Consider the following 21,840-nt stretch of genomic DNA (forward strand, 5'->3'; position numbering starts at 1 on the left):
CTACAAAGTATCAAAGGGCACTGGACAAAGGTATAGTGGGTGAGCCTCGATTCGCAAGCCGAGTCAACGTTTCAACAAGTCCACTAGTCTTCGAAGACAAGTCCACTTGTCGAGTACCGTATAGTGTCACACAATTGGGAGGAGGTGCCATTTCGAGTTAATCATTTGATAAGGGACAGTAGGTTAGGAATTATTTTCCCAGGGCGCTCGGATGCCGAGTCCGGTACACCATTCCTAGGCCATGTGCAGGAACTTTTCTATGGCGGGTGGTTGCTTTCTACTTTCGACCGGTAGCTGGATAATTAGGTACCTTAGCCTTGTATGCTAATAATAACCTTTGATATATTAAAGGCGCAAGGATTGGCAATAAAGCCAGAAAAACTGCACGTACGCAAGCGCGGAACCGCAAGTTAAGTAGCAAGCGGCATCATTTAACGTTATCGCGTTATAACCTTAAAGCCTTAGCTTAAGTGTCCCCTAGCATCGTTTTTCGACTTGAACGCGCACAGTGCGTGGGAAGCGGCGAAATTTGACAGAGTAATGCAAGATTTAAAGGCTGTGGCGTGTTCAGGACTGGAATAAGAACAAGGGAATGAAAATTGGCAGGGACACCTAAAAGTGCTTACATATGAGAAAGCGGCATTATAATGATTATAAGCAATGTTTCATGATTATGCATATCACTTGTACAAAGTACTCTCCGTACAGGACAGTACAGTAATGAGCAAACGAAGTGGCACTAATTGTAACATGAACTAACGAAGTGGAACTAATTGTAACAAAAGCCGGCGACTGCGTCATCCATGGCACCAAATACTTGCGACTAATGAGTGCTCCGCTACTTTACCGGCCGACAATCCCGCTGACGCTGACAAAGCCGACGCCGGATAAATGTTTAGGTTTAGTGGGTTTAACGTCCTAAAGCGACTCAGGCTATGAGAGACGCCGTAGTGGACGGCTCCGGAAATTTCGACCACCTTGGGTCTAACGTGCGCTGATATCGCACTGCACACGGGCGCCTTGCTTTTCGCCCCATCGAAAATCGGCCTCCACGGCCGGGATTCGATGGCACAGTAGTCGAGCGCCCTAACTACTGTGCCACCCCAGCGAGTTAACCTTACGTCATCTCGTAAACGGCTCTAGTAATGAATTACAAAAAGAATATGGACGGAGTCAAGGAACCAAGAAATAAGATAAGCAGCATGTCAACTCCTTCTTCTTATAGCAGTTTATGGGTATAAATGAAATAAAAAAAGTTGCGCATGTCAGAAGTGGGATTCGAACCCACGCCCGGAAGACCGGACTGCGACCTGAACGCAGCGCCTTGGACCGCTCGGCCATCCTGACAGGACAACCACAGGTTGAAACTAAGATGAAGTCATGAATAGTTCCTTACCTTGAACCTAGCATAAATTGAAAAGTCTGGTTTTTAGAGTTAACATAGGCGGCAAATTTGCTTTGCACGCCGAAAAAAGGCAACAACAGTTACGAGACCTTATGGCACAGTGTTTAGGAGAACCCCACAAAGCTACGAGACGTACAGACTACAATTCTGAGAACCACAGACAATTTGTCTATTCTGGCTGTACTGAAGTTTGGCAGCCCATGAGGCTGTGCATATTCAGAGGTTAAAATAAACATTCAGTGGTGTTAATTTTAATTGCTTTGAATTGAAAGTGGAAGAGAAAGCTAAAGGTATGGAGCCTCACAAGGCCTCTTGGCAGCAGGTAACACACATTCAAACGCTAGGCTTAAAGCCTGATTTGTAACCTCCCGCATTACGTACACGCGAAGCTCATTTTGCATTTTGTATTGCTTGCACAATGCGAGAATACCCCTGCGCTGCCTGAGCAAAGACTTTGGCCGTGGTACAAAAATAGGCTTTGTCGAGCCCATAACAATTCGAAATTAAAGATGCTGACCCAGTCACGGTGAGTCCCAGGCCGTAAGTTTTCATTAGAACCAAAGTTCTTGAAGACTTTCTTCGTACAAGACCAGCACTGCTCGTATCGGCTGTAGCGCGTGGCACGGATTAGGTGACGTTCTAGTTAACAAGGTTTATGCAAAGGAGCTGGCGGCTTATAAGCGCTTACAGAATACGACACAGCCCACTGTCGAACTACTGTTCTCTGCGAGTCTGAAGAGTGAGTAAATCTTCATTATATGGGAGAAGCTTTGGCAGACGGGCCAATTTATTTCTCCCGCTTTCCGCCCCCGCTTAGCGCACTTTTAATCCCTTCTGGATGCGTAACAGGTTTTAGCTGGAAACGCAATTATTTCGTGCGGCAACTGGACCTCAATCACGCGTTTCTGCAAACACACACACATCATTTATGCCTTGCCAATTTATGTTTGCCACGTGTTTTGCCTCCAGCGTCTAGTGTTTTCATTTAAGGCGAACACCTTTCTGAGCTCATGGTGAATATCTTGCGTCTGCGAGGTGTCCGCGGGGTGTCCGCGAGATGTGTAGGTTCTGACGTCAACATAATTTCCCCGGTAAGGACCTCGCAATAGATTCTGATGACAAAGCCAAATAAAAGAAAGTAATGAAGTTGTAATAAGTACACAAACACGCAATATAGAGGAAGAGAACAGGAAGACAGAAGAGAAGAAGGAGAAAACTTCCTTATAATTCTTTATTATTATTATTTCTGAGTCCATAGAGAGCAAAAGGGACATTCCATAATCCTCGTCCTCCCGTAGCCATTCTAGCTCAGCCATTGAACAGGTTATCTCAGTGTTAACAGGGTGACCGTCGAATTGGTCGCGAAGGCAGAATATATGCTTGAATGTTAGAAAGCCTACATAGGCTTGAATCCCCTCGATGATATTAAAGTGCCGACACTCTTCTTCACGCTGCATCTTGCTCCTGGAATAACCTCGTCTTCCGGCTGCCTGCGCTGGACAAGGCGCGCTTTTTCTCCGAAGCACCCGCTGGCCAGCAGAAGCAGCCAGCGGAGCGCTGGTTGTGAGTCTTCCGGGCGTGCCTCTAATTTGTTTTTCCGATCGCGTATTCATTAAAAACAACTACCAGCATGCCCAACCATTTGCCCTGCTTTAGGGGATGCGCGTGTGCTTGGGTCGATTCAGTCCCTTGTTGGCTTATTAAAGTTTGTGGTGATAGCACTACCTAAACATTGAATGCGAGATATATGAGTAGAGTATGAATGAGCACTGAACTAGGGATGAGGGAGAGCTTCGGTTCGCAAGCCGAGCCAACGTTTCGGCAAGCCCCCTTGTGAAAATTTCGGCTCGCAGCCGGCGTAATGGGACTTACTGCGGTTGGCGCTATCGCGTGTGATTGGCCAGAACGTCACGTGACGACATTCCGAGGACCGGGAAAGTTACCGACGCAGCTCCGACGTTGCGCTGCAGGCTGATTGCAGGTCTCCGCGGTGCTGTGAAAGTCATCATGATACGCTATTTCCTCTCGACTGACCGTCGGGGGTTTCACCGTATCCGTACCAGATGCGCCCACAAACGACGCAGCATCTCCGTTTTGGAGAAGTGCAGCTCAGCCGTCAGCATGTACCGGATTTGTATGAAAACTTGCTGCGGTGCAGAGTAAAGCATTTTGAAAAGCAGTTCATCTCATTACTAGCAGAAACTACACGTGGCCCTCAGGGAAACTTTGGAGTGCATACTATTGGGAAGGAAGCGCATATTATTGAGAAGGAAGGGCAGCAAACATTGCACAAGCCGATTACCACAATCAGACGCCTCCTGTCCCGTCCGATAGATCACTGTTTTGAAAAAAGGGCCCAAGGCGTGGTGCACCAAATTCCATGTTGCGATGGGGGTACGAAGAGTTTTGTGCAGAGGATGAAACAGTACGAAGTTGCTATCAAATGAACAGTGTGCCAAGTGCAGTAATCGAGCTGGGAAGGAAGGAAGGAAGGAAGGAAGGAAGGAAGGAAGGAAGGAAGGAAGGAAGGAAGGAAGGAAGGAAGGAAGGAAGGAAGGAAGGAAGGAAGGAAGGGAGGAAGGAAGGAAGGAAGGAAGGAAGGAAGGAAGGAAGGAAGGAAGGAAGGAAGGATGGAAGGAAGGAAGGAAGGAAGGAAGGAAGGAAGGAAGGAAGGAAGGAAGGAAGGAAGGAAGGAAGGAAGGAAGGAAGGAAGGAAGGAAGGAAGGAAGGAAGGAAGGAAGGAAGGAACGAAGGAAGGCGAGGAGGAAAGGCAGGGAGGTTAACCAGTAAAAGCAACAGGTTTGCTACCCTGCACTGGGGGAAGGGGATGAGTGGATATAAAAGTTGTGAGAGAGCGATAGTTGAAGTTAGTGCAGTAACGTAACAGATACGCCACATCACATCACATCACAGTCATTTCATAGCAAACTCATCGTCTTTCGATTAGGCCTGTGGTTCTTATAAAGTGGAGCAGTGCCTGGGAGGCCTTCACCGCAGAAGATCGCTGGGTGGTATGCATGTGAGACATGGACGGAGATGTTGTGCAAGAGACCAAGTCGAACCCGCACAGAAGGCTGCTTGCGTCATGGAACACTCAGAAGACGTAGGAAACCCTTCCCTCATCGTACGCTCACGGCAAAAGTGTAGGTAGTCGGTGGCTGATGTATGATAAATAAATTCCGGGCTGCAACTCCACTACACTCAAACTTTCATCAGAAAATCATGTTTTGAAATGTGTTTTACAAGAGGTCTCGTTGGTTTCATTTCTCGCTTACGTTGCATTTCTAAGCAGACTGAACTATGTAAAATGTATTTGTGTAAATCGGGTAAATATTATTTACGACGGCGCAGCAACGGGTGCAAAATCCCGACGCCGCATCTGAAAAACTTCGATGATTACTTGCTTGAAGGCATCGAACCAAACCTCGCTCAGAGCGCTCCTGTCCTGGATGCGCCCATATTCAGCTGAGCAGTACGCGCCTGGCTTTCTAATAATGCGCCTGCCGGGGTTCCACGGGGATAGCAGGCACGTGCCGTACGTTCCGTCACCTGCAGTAGCTCTGGACTGTAAAGTCGATTATACGGCAAAAGGTATGTGCAGTGTGCACTGACAAATACTATATTGGCGCAGCAAATTGCTAACGGCCAAGTGATAAAAGAGGCGTCTTTAGTGCAGGGGTATGGCAAGCGCGGTGATTGTTACTGTAGGATAAAGCCACAACTCACAATCATAGGAATTGTAGGAACGCTCGGTTGCAGCACTAGAGGCCTGACGTTTGGCGGAGTATAGCACGGAAAGATACGGCTATGAAGGAGACTTTCCCAGTTAGCAAAAAATGTTTGTTAAAGAAAGCCAGTGTTATTCTCCAGGCAAACGCAAGAAGTTCGCTTACACAGCGACGATTCTTTGCAGTGGAGTGCGTTATCTTATCAACGCCGATAAATGAAGCATTCTTCGGGGTGAATAACTCATACACTTTACTGGTTTGAAGATACCAACTGTACCTTCCGTAACACATTTTAAATTCAGTGGAGCACATTTTCAATAGCTAAGAGAAAGAACTGGAGTTAGAAGGGATTATATGAGGACAACGTCATGTAGTAAAAAAAGGGAGCGTTTACGGAAAGAAAAAAAAAAAAAAAACTAGTGTGGAGCTCTGCAGGATGTGAGGGTTGCAGTGAAGAAAGGATGCTCGCAAGTACTGAGTGCTAATCGTTTTCGCAGAAGTGCCTGTAGTTTGAGGACGATTTATCGAGAGGCTGTTCTCTTTTGCTTTCCCTGTTCCAAAGAAAGTGGATGCACCATAAGGAAAAGCCTGTTTATTTGGGTAAGATTGCAAAACTTAATGAATTAGATAACCTGGTAGCACACAATAATGGAACAGACCAAGCGCTTGCCTTGGGGCCTTTAGCGCTGTCCGCTCATATAATGTCCTTATCTTAAACGTGGAGTATCTACTGCGAAGAAAATTAGCACAATATAAAAATAACAGTGCCAAGTTCCAAGTTCCAAGGAAGTGCTCAAATTCTGGATTGCTCAGACCCTGATTCTACTTAGGTTTAATTCAGCACACGGGATGCACCGCGCGTCGTACATTTAAGATCGGAACATATACCTGGCATCGAAATTTTACGCGGCCACTTTTATTCGCACTAGAAGCTAGCGAGACTTGCGAAGATTAGACACGAATTTCAGTGACAGCACTGATACAATGGGGCGGCAATTTTAACCTCGAAAATGTAGAATTTTATTAGTTATTCATTATAACCGTCACCAATGCAGACATGACACCCGTGGACGCCTCCTTGCATGCGACCCTTTTTCAAAGACAAAAAGTTATTTTTTCTCTCTCCAGTGTTTGCTGGTTCTTGCCCACATTTGAAAGAATCTTCGAGAAGAGATTACAAGACATCTGCCAGTCGGTTGCAAAGATGGCAGTGTACTTGCATAAGCACTTAGGCTGTACGTATGACGATCGCGCGATTTGCGCTCGAATGCTGACATCGATGTTCCCGCTTACGTATAGCTCTTATCATCTGCAGATAAGCTAGCAAAAGGCACCATTGTTCAAAAACTTGAACGGTCTTATCTTCCGCTCCGATTCTCACAGCATCTCAGCAGACTGAGTGAATGCAGGTCTCCGTATCTGCTAAATACCTGCCTTGCCCCAGTTTTTCTTCTCACACACTTCTCACATGTGTCGGACAGGAATGCCGTATTGAGAGCTACTCGGAACCCTTGATAATCTTTGTCGGTGGCTGCATGTACCAAAGGCGAGCTTTGCGACGTAACTGATAGAGGAGGGTAGGCCACAATATACAAAGGAACAAAGCTTCTCCCCGCTCGTTCGGGATTTCTCAAACGGAAGTAGAACTGTACGAACCGTACGATGTCTCGGTCGCAGCGAAATCCGGTGAGGTGTTCACGTGCAGGAAGCTTGCGAGAAAGATAGCTTACTCTTTCTGCGCCGTAGGTTCTCTTAAAGCTCGCTCAAGGACTCCGCTCGTGCCACGCTCTGATATATATAGTCCTGTACTCTTTAGACTCTCAAAAACTCCGTTCAAGAACTGGTCGCCCTTAAAATTGAACCGGTATAACTTTTTTTTTTATTTTCTGCGCATTGGTTCAAAACGGAAACACATTTTTTTGGTAGGCTGAGTTGAAATCGGATCAATTCTTTTTCCGCTATAATGGTCGAAACTAATATAGTAATGACTCACGACGGCTAGCCTTTACTACACAGAACAAATAAGGGTGTGCTAACCTGCCAAACGAATTTTTCTTATGACGCGTTTTCGACCGGTACCATGCATGACGGTCTCTCTGTACTACAATATGTCTGCAGCTTGTTCTGAACTGCGAAAACACTTTTAATCATATTATAGCAATTTAAAATTGTTAGAATTTATAATAATGTCTAATTGAAAGTATGTATAATTGTAATAAGTAATAAGTCATTGGTATTCGTGGCGATTACTATTTGGCAGTACTTCGGTGATACTGAACAACGTTACGCCAACCTTCCCTCCACTCTCTGATTAACCCCGCCAGGGTGGCGCAGTGGTTACGGCGTTCGACTATTGTTCCCAAGGACGTGGGATCGAATCCCGGCCTCGGCGGTCGCTTTTCGATGGAGGCGAAAAGCAAGACGCCCGTGTGCTATGCGATATCAGTGCACGTTAAAAAAACCCCAGGTGGTCGAAAATTCCGGAGTCCTCCACTACGGCGTCTCTCATAGCCTGAGTTGCTTTGGGACGTAAACTTCACAAACAAAACCAAACCAAACCACTCTCTGATTAAGCATTTGCCCGCACGCGCTGAAGGCTACCGACCAAAGAGCAAATGAATGGCGCTGAACTCAGCCGAAGCTTGATTAGCCCAGTCGTATTATGCTTAAAACTGTGATCAACAGCATGGCTGTCCTCCTCCATTTCTCGTCCTTTGTATGTGAAGATGCCGCATGCTTGTATTTAATACCGTCGCTACTATATATTTCACAGAAAATGGTAGGTGTACAGCAGGGTGCCGCTCTGCGCAACTTCATTGTAGTAGCTTGAACGGTTCGGTTCGTCGCGGAAAAACTGCGCGTTCACGTGCACGAGCTATGAGCCGTAAAAAGGAGTAGTTAAGGCGAGCGTCAAGAGCTGTGAGACGAGAGGTCCGGAAAATGAAAATATCAGTTAAAAAAGAGATAACTTTGTCCGGCAGCTAGCTACGTTGTTATGGCGTTTCACGCCTGGTCAGTTCAGCCGTAAACCTTAACGTCGAGGTGTGAGCAGCGGAAGCCGCAGCCGTAAAACGTATTCTCCAAAGATAGCTATATGCATACAAGCAAAGGCGATAGCCGGAGAATGTACATTTCGGGAGATACACCAGGCGTCTGAACGCCAGAAATTCTTGGTCCGTGTGGCTTCACTAATTCCTATAGCTTTGCGCACTTCAACGATCGGTGGGATGATTTACATCGCTTCTTTTCACGCCAAGGGGCAGAAAGGGGATAGAGAACACTGCCTCGCAAGAGATCGCGAGTAGCTTTAGGCCTGAAAGGGGTTTATTGCTAGCGCTGCCTTGCCACCTGGCTCCATTGTTTGGCTTAAGCAGCTATTACGGGAGCACTATAAGCCCGACGCTTATCGGCTCTCTCGAAAAAGCGCCACTGTAATGACATGTCTGCACGTGAATGGCAGGATCGCCTAGCCGAATGGCGATGAACGCGGAAACTCACCGCGGCGGATAGTCGGAGACGCAGGCTTCACTCATAGAGTACTATAGTCTTGTGCGTTCGTGCTGACGGCACTGCTTGAACAGCGGCGGAGTCGAGATAGGAGCGCTGACAAGAAGACGTGTACGAGGCTCAGTAACAACATTGGAATGCTCACCCCAAGGACGGGAGATCAAAGCTCGGCCTCAGTGGCCGCTCTTCGATGGAGGCGAAGAGCAAGATCCCCGTGTAATGTGTAGATAGAGAATAAATTTATTAATGTTAGGTAATTCCGCGAGTGGTTAACCCATGTTCTGGGAATCCATTGGCAAAGACGCCCCTCCAGACTTGACTGCTCAGCTGGAGCTTAAGGGGGAGCTCTTTGTGGTCCAGCTTTGCCTCCCACTGATCATGGCTGAGTTCCTGTAAACTGTACGTGGAACGACAGAGCATGTTAAAGAACCTCAAGTGGTCGAATTTTCCAAAGCCCTCCACTACGGCTACTGCTACGGCTACGAGTAGATACCCATGTGTCAAAGCCAAACGTGCGAAACACTTGCAGAGTATGCCGTCTGTCTTCTGTCTCCTGTATTAGCGGGGGCCTCCGAGACCTTTGAAGATCTCGATGGCCATGTCCTACGTTCTTGCGAACGGTGTCTAACGAGTGGTAACGAGTGAGCTGGCCCATGCTCGCGAAATGTCGCGACTGTGGTGCTGTATATATGTTTGCTAGGCACCACATCATGGCGTTTTGCTTGCCGACATCTGTGCATACATTATATACGATGCACACGTTGCAGAGGTTCAGCTACATAAGGGTCGTCGTCCCCGGGCGGTGACTGCATACTTGACTGCAGCGTACATTGCCGTTGCTAATTACATATTCAACATTTGTTTAAAATATGTCCGCTTGAGATGTATCGTCTCTTCTTTCCTTTTCGTTAAAGCTTGCTGTCGGCAACTTAGACTAAAACACAGCTGCGTGAACAGAGTCGTCTGCTCGCAGCGCGTGCTAGCGCGCGCTGCACGATGGGGTTGCACTGCCCTCCATCATCGTCTCGGTGGGACGATGCCGCGTAGTCGTCCCAGCCGAACGTACTGCAATGCACGAGTGGCGGCCAGCCGAACGTGTGTCAGCGCACGAGTGCGCAGTTAACTGCACGAGTGCCGTCAGAAGAATACACCAATAGTTAGTAATACTCCCCTTTCGGTAAGAGCAAATCCTTGGTGTGTACTGGGCAGCCAAATTAGAGTGCAACGTTAAGGCTTTGGCGCTGGTTGTGTGCACTCTCACGGCTTGTGGTTTATTGCATGGGTGCTTGGTATGCAGTGGTGTGCTCCTATTCATGAGAGCGACCATGAGGAGTAAAACAGGGTTGCGGCCATCATGGTCCCGACGGTCACAACAGTGCTTTAAAGTCTTAATTAACTGAGAGACACAAAGCCTCTTGAGAGCTAATTGGCGGGCGTCATCAGCTCGAACGATTGTACCTCGAGAATACATATTGATGAAATCGGTTGAGGGCAGCGCAGGTGCCTAAAGGCAGCCATGGGACTCGTTTGAAGAGGCGATATCCGAAGAGGAGTATATAATGGCGAGAGCTAGGCGTTATAGTAGAAGGTTGCAATTAAAGGAGACACTCTCCAAATCCATACAGTCGCCGTAGACATGCGCGGAGAGCATGTCTGTAAGCGTGCGGTTGAGCGTTTCCTGAGGTAGACGGCCTGAGGCTGATAGGTAGTGCGTTAACGACTAACTTAGCACCAACGATGAATAACGTGAAATATTCTGAAACGGAAGCAGCTGCCATGGCCAGTGGGTAAGTGGTGAAGTATCAAGTCTTGTTGAAGTATCAAGTGTAAGGCATTGTGAAGTATAATTGGTGAAGCATCAAGTCTTGTTGAAGTTACTACTTGTTCCCGAAGACAACAGCGCTGTGTGAAGTGACGCATGAAATCTACCCCGGCACAGCCAACAGAAAGACGACAGCGTGCGGAGGCCGCATTTTGATGGAGGTTAAATACAAAAGACGTATGAAGGCTGTACGATGTCAGCGCACGTTAACATGAGAACCCCGGGGTGTAAAACGAGTCAGGAGCCCTTCTTCCTCTTCCTTCACCCATACGGCACTGTTCACAGCCTTATGAAGTACTTTGTGTCTACAACGCATTATGATTATCCGAGTGCGCGTCACCTGCGTGTTGACCGGTGAAAGACGGGTGCGGCACGGAATTTTATCGGGGACGGGTGCGGTGAATGAGGTGCTCTGGAGACATTGGAGGATATACTTCTTCGCTTTACCGCATCCGCAGAGCCACTTCATGAGATTCTCGCGGCATATATGTGCGTTGAGAATCATCCCGACTGACAACCACGAGGTGCTCCTGTAGCTCCGCGGCAGTGGACGCACCCATTACCGGACGACGTTCGTCTGCGTTCATCACTCGAACTGCCGCTTACTCTTGCTGAACGCCAGGTATAGTGCGTGCGTGACATGAACGCTTCGTGAGTGCTGCCTGTCATCGCGGCAGCTCGTGCACTCGTGATCAGTCTGCGATAGGACGATACATACGTGTGGATATATATATAGACACCTGTTGTAGGTTGTGTACATAATTGCGCAGTGGCTGCTCACACGTAGTCGCTTTTTGGACAGTGCTTGGACACTTGTGCGTGGGAAACACGAACTTCTTTACCTTTCGCATTTTGTAAACGAAGTGTCTAAAAATACGTTCGATGTATCCATTCGATTCTCAATAATGGTACGGCAGACGTCGATTAAATCTACGGCTAAATTCACGCCTAACACGTCTGCATTCCACTTGCTACGCCTACACGAAGCTCAGCCTTCTCGACTTTCGCGGGCGGGCTAAGAAAGGTTAACCGATTCCTACGTATAGTTGCATTCCCACAATGATGCAGATCATTGTTTTCCCCCAGGTTGCGGTGAATTTGTGCGGTCATCACCGCTTGTCACGCGAATACGTTGCGTGCAAGCGACGGCAGCATGGTGACACCAGGTGTGTACTTCAGTATACGCACATTCACGATCGAGCAGTTTTCATTTTGAACTAAACTGTTAAACTGTCACCTCAGTCTGCTCGTAATGTAAACTAGTATTGCTATACCATCTGCGCTGTATTCGGTCCTGCATCGATCTCCGAAGATCATGCGTCGACACAACACGTACATTGCTGTGCAGAACACCCATTCATGCGTTAAACTGTAATCCAAATGAAGTTCTGTGCTAGTTCTTCGTTACATAGAGACGGATGCAATAAACTGTTTGTCATTTAATCCTGCTTTAGATTATACCTCACACCCATCGCAAAAGGCATATTCCGAATATACTAGAGGCCTGTTTCTGGCAAAATGGCGGCGACCAGCAGGCCAGCGAGCATGACGAGAGAAAGACGCTCTGCACCGCGATACATTAGTATCGCTGTGCTGCGCGTCTGATCCGATTCCGTACGAACAACGATGTTTCATTATTTAGAGGAGGGCTAGCCAATTAAGTGCCCAGCTGCAGCTCTGTCTTCTAGCGAAATGTCGCGTACATGGAGTTTAAACCCACATATACGTTCGAGGTTAGCGTGAGACGATCGAACGACCACCGCGTCGCCCCCAACTAGCGGAAGATATGCGACGACTTCGGTACGCAAGAAAATCACACATGTACGCATGCAAAAAGCTTAGGAGTAAATTTGCAGTTAAACGCTGCTGCGACTTTTGCCGAGCAGTGCATAACCTAAAGACCTGCTTTTTTCGCGGACGTACGTAGCACAAACTTAACAATTTATTGCCATGCACGAAGTAAAACGTGCATTAGACGCCAATCGCCCCACTTCGGGCAGTCTGTAGACAACGGAAAAAACGCTAGAGGCTAAAGATATCCACCACGTGGCTCACACTTGTGTAGCTGTGCCAACTTAGATTTGCCCTGTAAATGTTATCCATCATAACGAACCTATGCGCAGGCCCGGATTAAGGAAAATGGGGGCCCTGGGCAAACGTGCATAACTTCCCCCGTCCCCTCTTTGTCTGGCCTTACTCATTTCCATATTATACTCCTGCAATTCGCCCCTTTTCTTCTATCTACAATGAACGAAAAAGGGGGGGGGGGGCAAGATGTAATCATTGTGATTAATACTAGCGTGATGAGTTAGTTTGGCAGCACACAGAACACAACGCAGCCATTAACAGTCAGACGCGGAGGTAATTCAGATAAAGGATTAGTTCGGGACTCAATCTTACACGGCCTATTTATCTCCCCTAAAGCGGCAGAAAAGAACCGATGGAACTATTTGAGGTATGAAGAATTGGGCATAGTGGCAGTGAAAAAAGATTTTCCTCCTTATTTCATCTGTTGTTTCAATTACATTTTTCCAATGTTGCCCACCGCCACAGGATGGAGGGATTCCCAGGAAACCATTACAAACGTCTACAATCCTATAAGCAAGTGCAGATCACTTCACATGAAAGGGACCTCTGAGAATGGTGGAAAATTGCGTTTTCGCAGCTTGACGATTCTCCCCAACTGCTGAGTAATTAACTCTGATTAGGCGGGGGCCCCGTCTTGTTCTGGTTTTTTCTATTCATACCTCTTGCTCATAACGTCCGCTAGTTGGAGTTTCACACATGAAGCAAGTTTTAGTAAATGGGTGCCCTCCTTCTACCCTCGGAGACAAGGCCCTGGACTGCAGCCTAATTAGCCCCTTCTTAATCCAGCGCTGCCTATGCGAATGCCTAGCGTGATACAACAAGGTTTGAAAACTGACTCACCCGGGGAAAAAGTAACGGGTCGTTCCTAGATATCTTTTAACACAGCGCGCATAAAAAATCAGCGGTCAGATCCGTCCGACATACCCCGAAGAAAATGTACCGAGTCCGTTCTATGTACCTTTAGCCAAAACCTTTTGTAAACAATGTGCACATTGCTCCCTGCGGTCATGTCCTTTCTTGCTATAGCTCCCCTCTGTACTGCTCGCTATCCCCTCGCTGTTCCTATTTGTTGCACTGGCCGCAGCTTGGGTGCTTCAGATATTAAGTAACAATTACCGCGTCCGGCATCATTCTTTTCCTTCTCTCTTTAGAGCGCAGCTCCTTGGCGCCCGCTCCTGCGTTTCTCGTCGTCGTCGCCGTTGTCCCTCGTAACCAGCTCCGCAGCCGGGGCTGCGCGTGATCCTGCCGCCCCCGTTCGCCGCTGCGTGTACCCCCCCACCTCCTGCTCATGTTGTCCGATTGTTGCGTGCGCTCCTGCCGCCACCGTTCGCCGTTGAGTGCACCCACTCCCCTCTTCCTGCTTGGCGGCGACGGTGCTCTCCGATTACCGAAGCGCCGGCTCGTCATCAGCGGATACCGGTGCGTACATCCCAAGCCGAAAAGCAGAGCCACGTTGACTTGACTCGCTAGCGGCGTCAGCGGCATCAGTCTGTCGCTGCTATCCATTGGCCGCGCAACGTTCTTATGGACCCACGCGCTGCCTCCCGCGACCTCCCGATCCACAAAGCTTTATTCATGACAGTCAAGAACTGTTAGTGGAGTGTTTTCTGGAGGAATATGTCTGAAAGATTAAAAAAAAAAGTTATCTGTAAGTGTACATACATGTCCTGCTCGAAATCATTGCCTCAATCTATCGAAAAGTTGCAACAGCTTATGAGCTGCACTCAAATTTCGCACTAGGAAGCAACGTAATCGTCGGCAATTTTTTGTTTGCTTTTAATGAACCTCTACACCACCGCGTACGTTAAGCCTAAAGAATTGACAATTTATTTACTAACTTTGATTTGCAGCAGGTGAGTGCCTCACCTTGCTGCGAAACTGCCATTATGCGTTCTACTGGCACTGAATGGCTTCGTTTTTCTTCTGACTGGCCGAGAGCTCGCGTGCTATGCCAAGCTACGGTGGCTAGAATAGCCAAGCCGTTAACCGGAGTCTGTGCCCCACCCGCATTCCGAGATGAGAATGAATAATGTTTCCAAGCTTCTTTCCTGAATCGACCGCACCTATCAGATGGTGGCGCCATCTGTCAATAAAAAAAAAAAGGGGGTGTCGAGCCTTACTTTGATATGTGGCGCCATCTTTTGAACAAAACCGACACCTTAGTCAAAAAGAACTTCATGCCTGAAGCAGTGTTGCCAATTTAGCTACTTTGTAGCTAGATTTAGCTACTTTCAGACTCAACTAGCTACCAAGAAAGTTAGTCTAGCTACGAGTAGCTGTTTTAGCTCCTTTCTTCAAAATTTAGCTACAAACCTAGCTATTTTGGTGAAATCTAGCTTAAATCTGGCTACATTTCGGGAAATTACTATTCTGGCGTGAAAAATCTTTCTACAGACGCTACACATGATAGAACTGATGTCAGGCACATAGCGCCATCTGGTAGTTTTTAAACAAGACGCAAACCAGACAAACTTGAGAGTACTTGCGTGAAAGAAGGAAACACTTGAAAAGAGAGAGGAGGATGCAATACAAGGTGTTGGCACGAAAGAATGCCTCACCGCCTCTGGGCTTCCTCCCTGTCTGCCTCAGCGGGAAAAAGCAAAAATAACAGAGGCGAGGCGATGCGGCTGATTCGGATGCTCAGCATCTGACAGATGTCGCCTATCGCGCAGCGCGGGCTCCGATGAGCATCGAAGCCGTGCTCGCGGTAAACTATTGCGCATGTGTGTACGCATTCCTATTACTTAAACTCTTAACGTTCCCTGCGCAGCGACCATAATGCGCCTGGAATCGACTGTCTGATTCGACTCTCTTTGCGGATCATGCGCGGTCAGCGCCGAGCGGATGCAAGAGGCCAAGAGGCCCACCGGTCCGAGTTACGCCGAGTCACGGACTGAAGATATCGCCGGACAGCCATTAAACCTTTAATAACTCTCCGTTTATAGACCTCTGTGTACGCGCAAAAAGTAGAGAAAAGTCCATTCTTTACAAGTTTACAGAGCAGTGATGCATTCGCAGGTCGTCTTTTCTTAGCGCGTTTTGCTAAAACTACGTCTGCCTAAATTACCGGAATCGAAACCTGAGCACATTTACCATTAGTAATTGGTTAACACTTGTCATGCGTAGTCGTCATGCAGGAAACCATGTCTTGATAGCTGTGTTCAATTTTTACAATACAGGGTGTTGCACAATTAGACCCGCGCTGTAGAATGCTTCTCCCAGCTAAACCGCGGAATCCTTGCAGTTCAGATTTCGCACAGAAATCACATTTTGTCGCTAGTATTTTTTAATACTAAATTTGTTTGTGGTACTTGCCTGATTCGATCAGAAGAAGTAAAATATTCCCATCGCCTGCGGCGGCGGCGACGCCAGACGAACCGCTGCCCCAGTGATGGGACTGGTGGCGCCACCTCATGCTGCTAACAACAACTCAAACCTTCTGCCAGAAACGCTCGCCCCCTCTTTTCCTGCTACAGAGTTGTTGTTAGCAGCATGAGGTGACGCCACCAGTCCCATCACTGGGGCAGCGGTTCGTCTGGCGTCGCCGCCGCCGCAGGCGATGGGAATATTTTACTTCTTCTGATCGAATCAGGCAAGTACCACAAACAAATTTAGTATTAAAAAATACTAGCGACAAAATGCGATTTCTGTGCGAAATCTGAACTGCAAGGATTCCGCGGTTTAGCTGGGAGAAGCATTCTACAGCGCGGGTCTAATTGTGCAACACCCTGTAGTAGAGCTGCCAATAAATGCCTTATATATCTAAAATATAAAATAAAAATTCTTGGGAAAACATCTAGCTACTTTTAGCTCCTTGCTAGATTTTTTAGCTACTTTTAGCTACTTTCACGCTGCCATCTAGCTACTTTTGCTCACCGACATTTGGCAACACTGGCCTGAAGCATTCGACAGTATGCGTGCTGCCGCTGTTCTACCGCGGCAACATGGACCTCACGAGCTCGCCCTACGGCTGACATTCCAGCCGATCTACGCGTCTCCTTCCAGGGTGGATACATTTCCGCAAATGAGCGGCTATAGTCTTTTCATGATATCACGCAGTTATATACACCTACCAGACGGGAATATCCAGAACCAGAGAGGGAGCTGCTCAGCAAGAAGAAAAATGCAGTATGGAGGCAGTTGCAGTTTGAACCTTTCTGTACCCTGATACACTGATTAGGTTCCTGCCGCGCTTAAACGACGGCAAATGCCGCTCGGGCCTGTGAATAACGGGTGACCTATATAGACGATACGATGTGGGCATGTGCCTGATCCACCACTTTAGAGGTGAGCAGAAGTCGTGAGAGGTTTTGCTACGTAGTCAGGACCTTGAAGAGCAGAAAACTACCATCAAACATGCTTCGAATTTCGAAGCCTTCGCGAAAGGATTCGAGCTTCGAGAACATGGCGTTGAAGGCAAGCCTAAAGTTCTACGTTTTGCTTGGAGTGAGCCATACTCTTTTTAACTGCTGTTTGAGTTTCGTATGCCGCAACAGGCAAACAAAGGGTTTGGATGGAGCGATGAGTAGTATAAGGACTTCCCCTTTAACGGAGTGGAGGTCAGCGCCACCAGGCTTGCAATTTTATGTTTGTAAACATACTTTTGCAATGTAGTGCCTTACGCTGATAGGGCATGATAGGGGAATAATGTAGCAGGTAAAAGAAGCTTCCATCGTTGCTTTCGAAATTAAACTAGGGTTAACAGAGCTAAAACGCAGCAAATTTTTTGCAATAACCTCATGAGATGGTGACGGTTTCAGTGCAAAATTAAATCAACGTGCTGTCAGTGATGCGGTGGTTGCGGGCATACTGCGTTTCGATGGCATAACCTACATGAACCACGTATCGACGCGCTGAAAACATGAACCCCGTGAGCGTGAACCACGTGCAGAAAAAGAACTTCGTTTCAAGTCATCACACTCAAATATAGCAAGAAGGGGAATAGTGTCTTCATGCATGGAATTGGCCATCGGAAAGTCGTGTGTGCATAACATGCGGGCAGCTTTTTTGACTCAGATTCGCCGACATTTGACAGCATGATTCCTTTTGTCGCTCTTCACTGCTGTTGCGAGGCCTTGATTCAAAAGCGAAAGACCAGAACGCCGAGTGAGAGGTTGGCGGCCGAACGTGAAACATTCAGGCCAGTGGTGGTGCTTTGTCTTCGTAAGGTTTCACACTACCTGAAGAAAATAGCAAGCAGGAACTATCTCCCTCTGGCGTTATCTGCTTCGAACAAGCTAAGCTTTGCTCCCGCACATGCGGTAATGGAAGGCGTGGTTGCCAAATCAGGCGCGAGATTACCTACTTTCCATGCGTCATAGGTGTGGGGTATTCCATCCCACTTTCCTGCGGGAAGAGTTAGATCGGGTAGTCTGGCCGCTGTATTAATGAGAGACTCGGACTATGCGCTAAGAGTTAAAAACAAAAATGACAAAGGTTCTCATCTCGTGTGTCATGTTCTTGCTTGCAAATGTGCACCGCGATTAGATAAAACGGCGATTCTTGGCAGAAGCAAAAATAGACATGCGCGCTCGGAACTTGAAGTCTTTCATATCAAGAAAAAAGCAGAAGACTGCATTAGAGACTCTTCCATTTCTCTGTATGAAGCCGAATTTAGTGCCTGTGCTCGCGACGTTGTTAACTTGGACTAGACGGCTTGTCGGTTCCTTGCGTGCTTGCACAATGGCGGCCTCAGGTTGTTGCCAAGAGGAATAAACTAGTAGTTAGTAGCGCTGCTCATTGTCTCTTCTCCGTGGATCGTCTTTTGTTTGCGCTCATCAGTTACGTGATTCCGAACCTGCTATCATATCATTCTGTTTAGCAAAATTAAGGTTTTATGGTTTGATGCGATATCAGCGCGCCTCTTACATTTTTTTATTCGCCTCCTTCTGTGCATCTAGAGGTTGACAGGGTACTAAATACAAATGATTGACGGCCCTGTCTCCTCCGTACAGATGCGTGCAACTCAACCGACCCCGCTTTTCGAGGCTACATTCGTTATTGCACAATTCTCGCAGCTGCCTATGCCTCGCTCCCTATGCCTCACGCCATTGGGCACTAACGCCCCCGGCAACAGGAGAACTCGACGGAGCCAATCGGAAGACCCAAGTGCTTGGTGTTTTCCAGCCAATAAGAATCCGGTCCACAAGAGCATTGTGTATAGCTAGCTCGAAGCCATCACAACTATACAGAGCTGAAGGTCTGGACTCAGTACAGGCAGAAGCCAGCTCGGAAGCCATTCTCCGTCTCATATCTCAAAGGTGCCAACCTCGCCGACTGTTTCTTCTTTAGGTCAGTATCGCCCTGCGTATAAAGACTTACAGAATTGTATGTAGTGAAGAAAGTGTGGACCTTCCTTCGGCAAGCATAGAATATATTTTAGGGAGCTGAACTGACAGGAGAAGTTTCTTTCTAACCAACATTACAGCAAAGCTATTCACCCTCAACCGCTCCTTTCGAACCAGTCAGGGTACCGAATTATTCCGACCGCAGTATCGGACATAGAGGTTATGCCCAAAAAAGTACACCCGCACCATGGCAAAACGCGTGGTGGAAGGTGGCATAAAGGACTGGTTTAGCATCCTCATGATTCGAGATCCTCATTAAAGGAAAATGAGATATATAAAGAAGCCTCCCATTTTCTCTGCATTTTTTTGATGGTTAGCTAACGAAAGTTTCAACTCTGGTGGCGTTGACGTTGTAAGTAGGGTATAATACGGTTATACCAGACAGGTCCCGCCCTTCCCTTTAGATCACGTTCTGCGTTACAGTCTCGGTATCACAGACCGTTCTACGTCCGCCACTATGGTGACGGGTGCTCCTGGAGAACTTAACGATATATTACACAGGAAATAAATGCTCAAGAACGTTTGGTATTGTTTATGAGGTTTAACGTCCCAAGGCGACTGGCTATGAGAGACGTCGTAGTGGAGAGCCGAAGAATTAAGATTAAACAGATATCGTCGTAGCTGAGGGGTACAACAACAGACGCGAAATTCAAAGATTGTGGGTTCGTGGGCTCGGATCACACCAGCCGCATGTGGGCGTTTTTCTTCTGCATAACCTTCCTGATTAATAGGTGCTCCACATTCATCACCCCCTCCCCCCCCCCCCCCCCTAAAAATATCACTTTTGCTTTCCCTTGGGTCAGTATTGGCTCCTACTGCATTGCGTCGGGCACATGTTCTGGTGCGAGCATGTTACTGCATGCGTGGAGGGCATTTATATTGCGTTGCCGGCACAGACATCACAAAGCTAGTGGTGCCAAGGCTTGAGGCCTTCTAAGAGATGCTCAACTATATCCTCAAATTTTGATGGGACGTACAAGTGTTATTCATTACTGCACAGTCATAGCTTATGTAGATGCTAAAAAATCGGCGTAACTGGCAGTGCTAATTAGTACTGGTAATTAACATGAATAATTTGTAGTGCTTTTAGCACTGCTCAGTGCTAGTGCTGCCTATAAACGTTGCTTAGTAGTGTTCATTAGTAATTTCATGATTACCTTAGTGTCACTAACTGGTGCCCAATGTGGGAGGCCAAGAGTATGGGGGCCATTCCTGCAATAACGCATGGTAGTCCCCTACTAGCACCAGCGTTTCAGCCCTAACAGCCAAAGCTGTCATCTCTAACTTGCCTTGCGATGAGTTGCCATCACCGCGGTTTCTGGCCAGAAGGGACAAATACGAGTTTCGCACTCGGAGTAGCATTTATTGTAGCTATTTAGTGTACAGCGGCAAGACAACAGTCAACAACAACTGCCGTAGGGAGGGAATGTGCCGGCCGTGTGCGGCGGTGAAATAAACCACAACAAAAGGAAGCACAGATGAAACCGGCAGGGGAACGTTTGCTCACCTCGCGTGGCTTCGCGCTCACGGTGAGCCGCGTACGATGGTCGGGCGATTCAATGACGGAAGTGATCCTTGGCAGAACGACGTGCGAATTCGGGGCGCGTGCACCAACTCGCCGAACGCTAGGGGACATTCGGGAAGAGCGAGCGCGTCTCGAGCTCTGGAAAAGAAGTGTCTCCAGTTATGCGAGGGAAAAGAGGGAGGACCTCCGCGGTGTCCTGGATGCTGTGGTACGGAAGGCAGTGACGGTGGCGGGTGTACACTCAATCGCAAACCTCCAGAACGGAGCGGCTGTCATCGCCTGATAATCAAGCTTGGCCGGTCCGTACTCCCCCCCCCCCCCCCCCCTTGTTTACAGTGTGTATCTCCATAATGTATGCCATAAGAATTTTCACGTGATTATGATTGTCCAAGAGAAAAGAATGTCCACGGTCTGCGTTGTAAAGAGGAACCGCTATCACTTCATATACTTAGAGGCGGAGTTTATGTGTCCTCGACGCTTTCAGATTTGAAAGTGCGCGGCGGTTGTAGCATTGTCCATTCATGGCTTTTGGTTGAAAAGAATGGGAAATATTTCATGAACTGCACGTTGCAGTGAGGACCTTTTTACCATCAAGAAGATAGCTGAGAAACGGAAAATGGTGCATTTCTTTTGCCGGTATTTCTCTGATGCGCAAGATGGGGGAACGATAGTCTAAAATGCACGATAACATGGAGATTACGGTTTTTTTTACCTTGCTTTTCCAGGGTGGTTTAATTCAAGAGCCTAAGCTAGCGATGGCTTCACAAATTTTGATCAGCGAACCCATGACCCGTTCAGTATTTGAGCTACTGATCAGAGTGCGACAACAGACTGGACTTCACATTAATTACAAGGTAAGTTGATGAACGTTGGATAATGTCCCCATATTTTGCCATGCGTTCACCACTTTCTTGCTCGAGGGGATTATGACTAGAGCAGCAGTATAAACCTGTCTAGATCAAAGTAATTTTACTCGCAATTTGTCGCTAGTACAGAATTTTCACCCGCGCGGGTGAGATTCTGCCGGTGCTAAAATTTTGGATGGCAGTTTTACTCTCGTTTAGGGTGAAATTTTCTTCTGTGCCGACGCAAGCCAATGCTACCGCAACCACCTCCGTCACTCTAGCGGAGCGCGTCCTAAGGAGGCAGCCGTAACGTCATTTCTGGGGCCATCTACTACCGTGGCTACTGGGCGTCCTTCGTGACCAACCGCGGCGTCGTGACCAACATACGCTTCCTGCTCCGTGAGGGCATCTTACTCTACCGGAGACTAATGGGCTGCGCTTCCTTCTCTCCGGTTAAATAATGATCGGTGCTGAAATGCAGTCGCGAAATCGAACACGAACCAATATCTTTAGGATATTGATTGTGAATGCACACCTCCCATTTGGAATTCGCACGACTCGGACTAGCCGCGC

At 47.7% G+C, this 21,840-nt stretch overlaps 1 non-coding gene across 1 annotated transcript; it reads right to left on the bottom strand.

The window, feature by feature from the left end:
* Positions 1 to 1,263: 1,263 nt before the first annotated feature.
* TRNAL-CAG (transfer RNA leucine (anticodon CAG)) lies at positions 1,264 to 1,347 on the bottom strand. The gene has a single exon. It is a non-coding gene; the product is annotated as a tRNA-Leu (tRNA).
* Between the last annotated feature and the right edge of the window lie 20,493 nt (positions 1,348 to 21,840).

The sequence above is a fragment of the Amblyomma maculatum genome, chromosome 11 (genome assembly GCF_055883805.1).
Source record: "Amblyomma maculatum isolate TAMU_Amacu chromosome 11, ASM5588380v1, whole genome shotgun sequence".
NCBI classification, from domain to species: Eukaryota; Metazoa; Arthropoda; class Arachnida; order Ixodida; family Ixodidae; genus Amblyomma; species Amblyomma maculatum.